The sequence below is a fragment of the Gorilla gorilla genome, chromosome X (genome assembly GCF_029281585.2).
Source record: "Gorilla gorilla gorilla isolate KB3781 chromosome X, NHGRI_mGorGor1-v2.1_pri, whole genome shotgun sequence".
NCBI classification, from domain to species: Eukaryota; Metazoa; Chordata; class Mammalia; order Primates; family Hominidae; genus Gorilla; species Gorilla gorilla.
This window is the reverse complement of record NC_073247.2, coordinates 37,356,659-37,367,814: the sequence shown is the minus strand read 5'-3', so window position 1 is coordinate 37,367,814 and position 11,156 is coordinate 37,356,659.

Here is an 11,156-nt window from a genome sequence, read left to right as displayed (position 1 = left end):
AGGTGTAAATCACCTCACCTGGCCTAGGCAATGCTTATTATTGAAGTGGAATTAAGCCTCACTTGGCTTTTGAATCTCCCTTTGGGCCATGGCTTGGCATGCATCTCAATTCATGAGTGTACCAACATGGTATAGTGTTATGGTTACATATGTTGAATTTGCATCTTCTTATTTTTGGAGGCGGGTAGGGGATTGGTGACTAGGCTCCACAGCTGAAGCAAAAGAGAAATAAGTACGTATAGATTATTGGAATAAAATGTAGAGTCCACCAACGCACCCTTGTATTATAGTCAATTGATATTTGATAAGGGTGCCATGATAAATTAACAACAGTGGAAAGAATACCTTTTTTCAACTAATGGTCCTGAGAGAATTAGACATCCATACTCAAATATAAAATGGATGATAGACCTAAATATAAAATGTGAAACTATAGAACTCTTAGAAGAAAACATAGAATTGAACATTGGTGACCTTGAATTAGGAAATGGTTTCTTATATATGACACCAAAAGCATAAATGACAAAAGAAAACAAACACATAAAGTGGATGTCATCAAAATTAAAATGTTTGTGCTTGAAAGTGCATCATAGAGAAAGTGAAGTGACAACCACAATATGGGACAAAATGCTAATCATATACTTGATAGGGAACTGGCTTCAACATACATGAACTCTTATAATTCAATAATTATAAACAAAACAGAACAAATGAACTAGTTTAAAATGATCAAAATATTTAAATAGACATTTCTTTAAAGAAGATAAATAAATGGCCAATAAGAACATAATAAAATACTCAAAATCATTGACCATCGGGGAAAGGCAAATGAAAACCAAAATAAAATGCCACTTCACACCTGCCAGGATAGCTATAATCAAAAAGAAATATAATAACACGCTTTGGTGAGAACATGGATAAATTGGACCCTCATATACTGCTGGTGGGAATGTAAAATGATGCAGCTGCTGTGGAAAACCCTCTGGCAATTCCTCAAAAAGTTAAATATAGAGTTACCATATGACCCAGCAATTCCACTCCTAGGTATATACCCAAAATAAATGAAATCATATGTCTACACAAAAACTCGTACTTGAATGTTCATAGCAGAATTGTTCATAATAGCTAAAAACTGGAAACAACCCAACTGTCCACAAACAGATGAATGGATAAACAAAGTGTTATATATCCATATAATGGGATGTTATTCTGTCATAAAAAGTAACAGAGTACTGACACAGGCTACAACAGGGAAACCTGTTGTAACCCTGAAAATATTAAGCTAAGTGAAAGAAGTCAGTTAGAAAATACCACATACTATATGATGCCAATTACATCAAATAGACAGAAAAGGCAAATCTTTAGAGACAGAATAGATTAGTGGTTTCCAGGAGCTGGGATTGGGAGTAATGGGGAGTGACTGCTAATGGGTATGTGGTTTCTTTTTGGAGTGATGAAAATGTTACAAGATTGATTGTGGTGATGGCTGCATAACTGTGTGAATGTAAAACCATTGAATTGTATGCTTCAAATGAGTTAATTACATGGTGTTAGAATTCTATTTCAATAAAACTGATAAATAAAAATATTTAAAAATAAATAAGTACTCTGAATTCTAAAGAGGACTGCCTAAGCCTGGGGCCACACATTTCCTCTCGGACCTTAAGTGATTGCCAAGCTGACCCAGTCCCTCTATGCACTATCTAAATCCATTCTTTCTTCTGGTCTGTATAAAAAAGTCTTAGGCATGGAGATATGGAGTAGAAAATGTCAGAATTGTTGACTGTGGTGGTTTTAAAACATATCTGCAGATTCTTTGACACTCCTCCCATTGAGATGTTAATTTCCTTGAATCTGAGCTGACTGACCTCAGTGACTTGCTTATAACCAGTAGAATGTGGCAGAAGTGAAACAGTAGAACTCTCACGGCACAAAAAAAAAAAAAAAAGCCATGGAACTTCTGTCTGGTTCTCCCTAGCTATTTGCCTTGTCTACTTGCATTTGGATCCCTGAGCCACCATGTAAAAATTCTGAGGCCAGCATGCTGTGATGAATTTCAGGCCACAAGGAGAGCCCTAATATAGGTGCTCTGGCTTACAGCCCCAGCTTCACAGCATTAACTACTGGTCATATGAATTAAGAGACCTTCAGGTGATTCCAGCCACCTGCCACCATGTCTGCCCAACTTAGACAAAAACTGCTTAAAAATTGCTGTTTTCTGCCACTAGCTTTTGGAGTGGTTTTTATGTAGGAGGAGTGAAAACAAAGTATGATGAAAGGCTATTTCCCAAATTCGAGGCCATATAAAAGGAAAAAGTTCAAAGGGAATCACTGACGGAGATTGAAAGTATATTACGAAGGAAGACATTGTCTTTCTATTAATCACTTTGATGTCTGCTAATGGATCAGGTTCACTAATCTGTCCACGTGTTTATGCAAGTAGGGAAGTAAAAAGGAGAGTTGTCAGGTCATAGAGAGGCAGAGACAATAAATCAGTCTGGATTCCCTGTTTTGGATGGCAAGTGAACACCAGGTCAGGTAACTGGGTTTGTGCCATCTTGCTGGTATCTTTCCCAAGATGGCTGGCAGTCTGTCACTCAAGGTGACTTTAGGAACTCTGTGGAATGCTCTTATGGTAGGAGCTAGGATTTGGGTTTGGAGTAAGTATGAGTGATTGAAGAGAATTGGAGGCAAATCATTCAGGTGTACTGTACTCATTGGAAGTATCCAGGTTACAAGCTCAAGGATGGGGACTGCAGGCAATTAGCACAGGTTGTCCCTCCAAGATTAATGGAAGTGCGTGTCTGAACAAAGGCCATGATAGTACAGAGACAAATGCAGGAAATCAAATAGCAAGGCTTGTCAACCTAAATCACAGAGATTCTCCAGTGATATTGAGTTTATTTGAGAGCGTGCAGGGAATTTGAGAATCGGGATATATAGGCTATGGGGACCATATGCATATTCAAAGTGGTTGAGGCAAGAGGGTGATATTTTAAAGGCAAAAGAAAGACACTTAATTTTCTCTGAAACAAAGACAGCAATCGTTACAGGGTCTTATCACAGTAGTTGTTGCCAGTTCATTAGTGGAGAGAATGTATCAGGCAAGCTTTTTTGTGTATCCGGCTGGCTATCCTTGTGACTCATGCAGCAAGCTGCAGTTTAGAAAGTCCTTGGCAACAGTTCTCATTACAGGCATGTGTGTGTAAGAGCTCTTTGGAGAGTCTTTGTAATGGTTTTTACCATAAAGATGTATGCATAAGGGCCCTCCTTCCTTAGCCTCCTGGAATTCTTTATTTACTTTTGTCAGGGTTTGATACAAGTGATTTCATTTTGATTCTGACGACTTTCATGAGCTTATGCTAGAAATAAAAAGGAAAGGAAAGTGGTATAGTGTAACAAGGCTTAGGGCCAATGGTGGAAAGAAGCAGTGTGGTAAATTGCTAGAAAAACTGATTTAAAAGAAATAAAGAGCTCGGGGATTGCTTTCCATCATTTTTTGGAGTCCATTGTCATAAAAAGACCTGAATTGGCTCTGAAAGATTCCAGTGCAGTCTTTAACATTAATCCAAACTGAACCAACAAAATTAGAAATCCAAGGAATTGTGGATCAAGAATCCCTTAAGGATGTGCCTCCACAAAAAGACTGCTTTCGAATACTTGCCACAAAGATATCAGTCAGCACCAGCCAAAGAAGCAGTAATAAGCAAGAAAGGAGAGGGAATTATAACCACTGTGAGCTAAATAAAAAGGCCTTTTCTTTCTCATGTCAACTCTCTGACCATTGAAGAGAGTTGGAGATAGGGGTAGGAGACGCCTACAAGATGATCTTGCTACCTTAAACCACTATAGGCAGTCAGGGTCCTCCATCAAACCTGCACTGGGAAAGAAGACATGAAAGAGATTCAACTGAAGGTGCAGAAAATATTATTAAGAGAACAGGGTATTAATAATCTTTTATTTCAGGCAGTAATTACTTATATTCTTCTCAATTAAAATTCTTCAATAAACAAGTTACATGAATAAAATGACTTTATATCATTGAGCCTCAGGGTGCTTATGTAAAGTACTGGGGTACTAAAAGTACTGGCTGTGTAGGTTTGTTGCTGTGATTAACCGAAAAGCCCTGAAATGATGACAAAGAAAAGCACGGTCTCAGCATTTAGCCAGTATTATCAATGTTCTCATTCGACCATGGGAAGAACAACCAGAAAGCTATTTTGGATTTCTAAAGCTTAAATAGAATTTTAGTAAACTGCTTTGAGTTGTAAGCATGAGAGTTAGAGACTTTCTAGGGCTTCCTTAATTTTCTCCCTCATATTCTTAATTTAAGAAGTTTATTATTGAGAATGCCCCTGCCTCTACTCATACAGAAACATTTTGTTTGTTTTCTAATCTGACTTAAGAGTCTTCAGTGACATTTATTTTATATATTATATAGGGAAAGATCCATTACCTCTCCACCCTCTTAATATAATCCTGAGATAGGGCAGAGTAAAATTGCTTATAAGTAGGAAAAATTGCTTATAATAAATATGGTGATTTATAGGAGATAACTGAGGACAAGCATCTTCTATACTGCTAACTTCCCTGAAATACATCATTGACTTATTATGGGGTATTGTTGTTATGTTTATAAAGGTGTAGATTTATTGGGAGGGGCTTCTAATAATGTGTAGGAGAGAGGGGTCGAAAGATACCATGAACCTGCTCCCATGATGCTGGTAGTCATATGAGACCAAACGTCTTTGCATGGTTTATATGAGCCAGAGTAGTCTCTGACTTCTTGAACAAGAATCAGCTACATGGGCGCCTGCTATCTATTAATGAAAAAGAGGAATGGCCATAGAATTCAAGGCAAACTAGTTGGTATCTGTTGCTTTTAGGAAATTTCAGAGAAGCAAGTCAGAAAAACTGTTTTCTACACGCTCTGTTAAGAAAAGTTAGGCAATACTTTCACTTTGACTTTTAACTCAACATTTATTTGTGCACTGAAAACTCTTTTATCTGACTTAAAATTTTACCTTCTCATATTTTATTATTTTAAATAGTTCTACTTATTATCTATGAAAATATTACTTATATTTTAAAAGAACATTAGAATATACAAATATTGGTGGCCAGGTGCGGTGGCACACGCCTGTAATCACAGCACTTTGGGAGGCCAAGGTGGGTGGATCACAAGGTCAGGAGTTCGAGACCAGCCTGGCCAATATGGTGAAACCCCGTCTCTACTAAAAATACAGAAATTAGCCGGGCATGGTGGTGGGCGCCTGTAGTCCCAGCTACTCAGGAGGCTGAGGCAGGAGAATAGCTTGAACCCGAGAGACAAAGGTTGCAGTGAGCCGAGATAGCACCACTGCACTCCAGCCTGGGCGACAGAGTGAGACTCTGTCTCAAAAAAAAAAAAATACACACACACACACGCACACACACACACACACAAATATTGGCATGGTTTGGATGTGGTTTATGCCCATGAAAACTCACGTTAAAATTTGGTTGGCAGTGCAGCAGGGTTGGCAGCTAGGGCCTAGAGGGAGGTGCTTGGGTCGTGGGGTGGATCCTTTGTGAGTAGATTTGTGCTATTCTTGTGGTAGTGAGTGAGTTTTCGCTCTGGTGAAACAGACTAGATTAATTCTCACAGGAATAGATTAGTTCCCATGGGATTAGGTTGTTATAAAGTGGATCAGCTTCCTTGGTTCCCCTTCTTCTTTGCCCACATCCACTTGCCTTTCCATTACTCCACCATGCTTGATGCATTACATGTCCCTCACAAGAAGCCAAGCAGATTCCAGCACCAGGCTGTTAGACTATCCAGCCACCAGAACTGTGAGATAAATAAACCTCTTTTCTGTTATAACAACACAAAACAGACTAAGACAGACATATTTTAAATGTATTTTCATTTTTAATTTTTATGATATTATAAAATAAGAAGGGCTAGTTTTAGCATGCTCATTGTATAGGTGAGAAAAATAAAGCACAAACCTTTTAAAACTTGTTTGAAGTCACAAAGTATAACTAAGTGACAACTCTAAATTTCCAGCTTATTCTGCTTAGTAGTGTTGGCTAACATTTTGTTTTTGTCACTAGACATCTGAAAATGCATATACACAACATGATATGAATATAAAGGTAGATTTTATGTGACAATGAAACAACAAAACATACCATAAGCTACACAGGAAAATTAAAGCAATATTTTTAAGTCAGAAAATATTTTGTTGAACTTTCCCAAGAGGCATAAAATGTTAAAATGCATAAATGTGAAAAATGGCAATTTATCTGGATATGTATATTGAAATATGATAAATAGCCCAAAGTGAAATGTTTTTAAAATCCTCTTTAGTTTCTAATGAAAAAAGGAGAGTGTAAAACATTGGGTGTCACATTTAGAAATGTATATAAAGGTTTGCTGATATAACAGATAAAGTTGAATTATGAATAATTTTTATTAACTTGTTGACCACTACAATTCCTATAGGTTTCTCAAACTACGAAATATATTGAATTTAATTAAGCACTATATACCAAAGATTATCTAGGTCTGTGTATTCTAGTGGCCCCTGTTTTTTTGGACTGGAACAGGGAATAATCAGCATGTTAGTCTTTGACTCTTTTTCTACTCTTCTCTTTTTTAGTTTGTTGATCCTAGCTAAGATAACTGTAGTGATTTATTCTTGATTTGGCTCCTTGTTTTTTCTATTGCATATTTTCCCCAGCAGTCAATGAGAATAAAGGAATGTTATATAGATTCAAGCAAATTCTCATTATCATATCGCCTCAGGAAAATATAATATTCATTGTAAGAGATCCTTAGAATTCTCATGCTTCTCCTTTGTACGTGTGCATGTGTGTGTGTGTGTGTGTGTGTGTGTGTGTGTGTGTAGGTAGCTAGTGAGTAGGAGGGAAGGGTTCAAACTCCAAAGACAGAAAAAAGGCCTTTTATGATATTATAGAACTGTAATACACACACACACACACACACACACACACACATATATAAGGTACTGTTATATATAACTGATTATATATATGTATATATCTCCTCACTATGCTTGATGAACTGATTCCTAATTTTGTTGGTTCAGTTTAGATTAATGTTAAGGACTGCACTGGAATTTATCAGACACAATAGTTCAGGTCTTTTTATCTGACTAGATACTAAACAACGATGGATAGCAAGTTCTGAACTCTGCATTATTCTTGGATCACTTCTGGAAATTCACCACAGTGTTTCTGTCCCAAATTGGTGTTCAGCGTTCATACTTTATTCGACTTAGTTTCCTTCCTTTTTTGTTTCTAGCTTCAGCCTTGTTATTTGATTTCTGTATTTGTCTCCGTATTCTCTATCATCAACCTTATTCAGACATCTACACTTTCATAAATCCTGAAGAAATACCTGCACTAATTGGCTGTAGTCTCCATCTTGGACTTGTAGTCTGTTTAGTTCTAAAGAGTTATGCTTGATAAACACCACTAAGAAATTCCCAAATAACTGGGCAATATTATCACTTCCAATTTATGCTTCAAATTATTTTCCAGTTTTTAATATCAATTTCTCAGTACTTCAGCAAACACCTAAGCTCTGAAACTGCCACCTCCCTCTACATTCTCAACAGGTGACTTTCTCTCTAAATCATCAGTGAAATAGATACAATTTTGTGAGGTATACCTTAACTTCATGCCGTAACATCTATACAATTAACTATACTCTTTATCCTTTTCTCTTGTTAAAATATATGACATGTATGGTAATTTTACAACATGTTTCAAATTCTCTTATCAAAAGTTGGATTCTAATTCTGCTTCAGTTTATGTATTAACCTTAGTTAATCATTTCTTATAAATAAAGTGGAGCTGAAGGAATAAGTGATGCTATATGACTTCTGAGTCTACTCTAGAAATAGGTGATACTTTCTCCTGAATGCACTATCTCTCTCCCTATCTCTCTCTGCAGATGATCATCCTTGTAACTCTAGCTATTAGGTTATAAGCAAGACTAGGCCACATGTAGAAGCCATGTATGTATGTTCCGTCATCCAATCTCAGGCAGGGTTCCAACTGACAAATTGAAAAAGAAGATGTCAGTTATCTCTGTTCATAGATAACATGATCATTTACGTAAAAAGCCCTAAAGATGACACACACATGGACAAGCACACACATACAACTGTTAGAACTAATATATTCAAAAAAAGATACAGGATAAAAATCAAAATCAATATGCAAAAATGAATTGCATTTTATACAGTAACAAGGAATAATCAGAAAAAGAAATTTAGAAACCATTTCCTTGTAGAGGTCTTTCACTTCCCTAGTTAGTTGTATTCCTAGGTATTTTATTCTCTTTGTGGTAATTGGGAATGGGAGTTCATTTGTGATTTGGCTCTCGGCTTGTCTGTTGTTGGTGTGGGCATCCTTGTCTTATGCCAGTTTTCAAGGGAAATTCTTCCAGCTTCCACCCATTGAGTATGATATTAGCTATGGGTTTGTCATAAATGGCTCTTTTTATTTTGAGGTATGTTCCTTCAATATCTAGTTTATTAGAATTTTTTAACATAAAGGTATACTGAATTTTATTGAAAGACTTTTCTGCATCTATTGAGATAATCATGTGGTTTTTGTCTTTAGCTCTGTTTATGTGATGAATCACATGTATTGATTTGCATATGTTGAACCAACCTTGTACCCCAGGGATGAAGCCTACTTGATTGTGGTGGATAAGCTTTTTGACGTGCTGCTGGATTTGGTCTGCTATTATTTTGTTGATTTTTGCATTGATATTCATCAAGGATATTGGCCTCAAGTTTTTTTTATTTTAATCTCTGCCAGGCTTTGGTGTCAGGATGATGTTGACCCCACAGAATGAGACAGGAAGGAGTCTCACTTCCTCACGTTTTTGGAATAGTTTCAGCAGGAGTAGTACCAGCTCTTCTTTGTACATCTGGTAGAATTCAGCTGTGAATAAATCTGGTCCTGGGCTTTATTTTGGTTGATAGGCTTTTTATTACTGCCTCAATTTCAGAACTCATTATTGGTCTGTTCAGGGATTCAATTTCTTCCTGGTTCAGTCTTGGGAGGGTGTAGGTGTCAAGGACCCCTTCTGTACACCATATACAAAAATTAACTCAAGATAGATTAAAAACTTACATGTAAAACCCAAAACTATAAAATCCCTAAGAGACAACCTAGGGAATACCATGTAGGACACAGGGGCGGGCAAAGATTTCATGACAAAGATGCCAAAAGTAATTGCAACAAAACCAAAAATTGACAAATGTGATCTAATTAAACTAAAGAGCTTCTGCACAGCAAAAGAAACTATCATCAGAGTAAACAGACAACCTATAGAATGGGAGAAAAATTTTTCAAACTATGCATCTGACAAGGGTCTAATATCCAGGATCTATAAGGAGCTTAAACAAATTTAAAAGAAAAAAAAAACGACCTCATTAAAAAGTGGGGAAAAGGACATGAATGGGCACATTGCAAAAGAAGACATACGTGTAGCCAACAAGCATATAAAGAAAAGCTCAACATAGTGATTATTAGAGAAATGCAAATCAGAACCAAAATGAGACACTGTGTCACACCAGTCAGAATGGCTATCATTAAAAAGTAAAAAATAACAGATGCTGGTGAGGTTGTGGAGAAAAAGGAATTTTATACACTATTGGTGGGAGTGTAAATTAGTCCAACTGTTGTGGAAGACAGTGTGCTGATTCCTCAAAGACCTACAGGCAGAAATACCATTTGACCTAGTAATCCATTACTGGGTATGTACCCAAAGGGATATAAATCCTCCTATTATAAAGACATATGCATATATGTTCACTGCAGCACTCTTCACATTAGCGAAGACATGGAATCAACCCAAATGCCCATCAATGACAGACTGGATGTGGTATATATACAGTATGGACTACTATGCAGCCATAAAAGAAGAATGAGATCATGTCCTTTTCAGGGACATGGGTGGAGCTGGAGGACATTATCCTTAGCAAACTAACACAGGAACAGAAAACCACATACTGCATGTTTTCACTTATAAGTGGCAGCTAAATGATGAGAATACATGGACACATAGAAGGGAACAACATACACTGGGGCTTATTGGAAGGTGGAAGGTGGGAGGAGGGAGAGCATCAGGAAAAATAACTAATGAATACTAGGCTTAATACCTGGGTGATAAAAGAGTTAGTACAAGAAACCCCATGGCACATGCTTACCTATGTAACAAACCTGCACATCCTGCACACGTACCCCTAAACTTAAAAGTAAAAAAAAAAAAAAAAGGAAAAGAAAAAGAAAAACCATCATTTCATTTGAAATAGCTTTTTAATGAATATATTAGGTTGGCACAAAAGTAATTGCAGTTTTTGCCACTACTTTCAATGGAAAAAATGCAATTACTTTTACACCAACCTAATACTACTTAAGAAGAAACCTAACTTGGAAGGTTAATGTCTTGTATGCAGAAAACTACAAATCATTGCTGAAAGAAATTAAAGTGTACTCAAATAAATGGAAGGACATTCTGTGTTTGGGAGTTGGAAGACTTAATATTAAGATATCAATTCTACCCAACATGATTTATAGATTCAATGCAACTCTATTAAATCTCAACAGCAATTTTTTTAGGAAATCAAAAATTCTAAAATTCATATGGAATTTCAAAATACTCTGAATAGCTAAAACAATTTTCAAAAAGAAGAACACAGCTGGAGGCCTCATGCTTTCAGATTTTAAAACATATTGCAAAGCTACACTAATCAAATCATTGTGGTACTGGTATCATGACAGATATATAAGACAATAGAATAGAATAGGCAGTCGAGAAATAAACCCTCATGTATATGGTCAAATTATCTTTCACAGTAGCGCCAAGACTACTCAATGGGGAAAGCATGATATCTTCAACAAATGGTGCTTCTAAAACTAGATATCCATATGCAAAAGAAAGACATTGGACCTACATCATTTATGAAAAACAAATCAAAATGGATTAAAGACCTAAATGTAAGTCCAAACTATAAAGCCCTAGAAAAAACCATAGGAGAAAAGGCTCCATGACACTGCATTTGGCAATGATTTATTGCATTTGAAACCAAAAGTACAGAAAAACAAAAGCAAGCAGACAAAAGGGACTA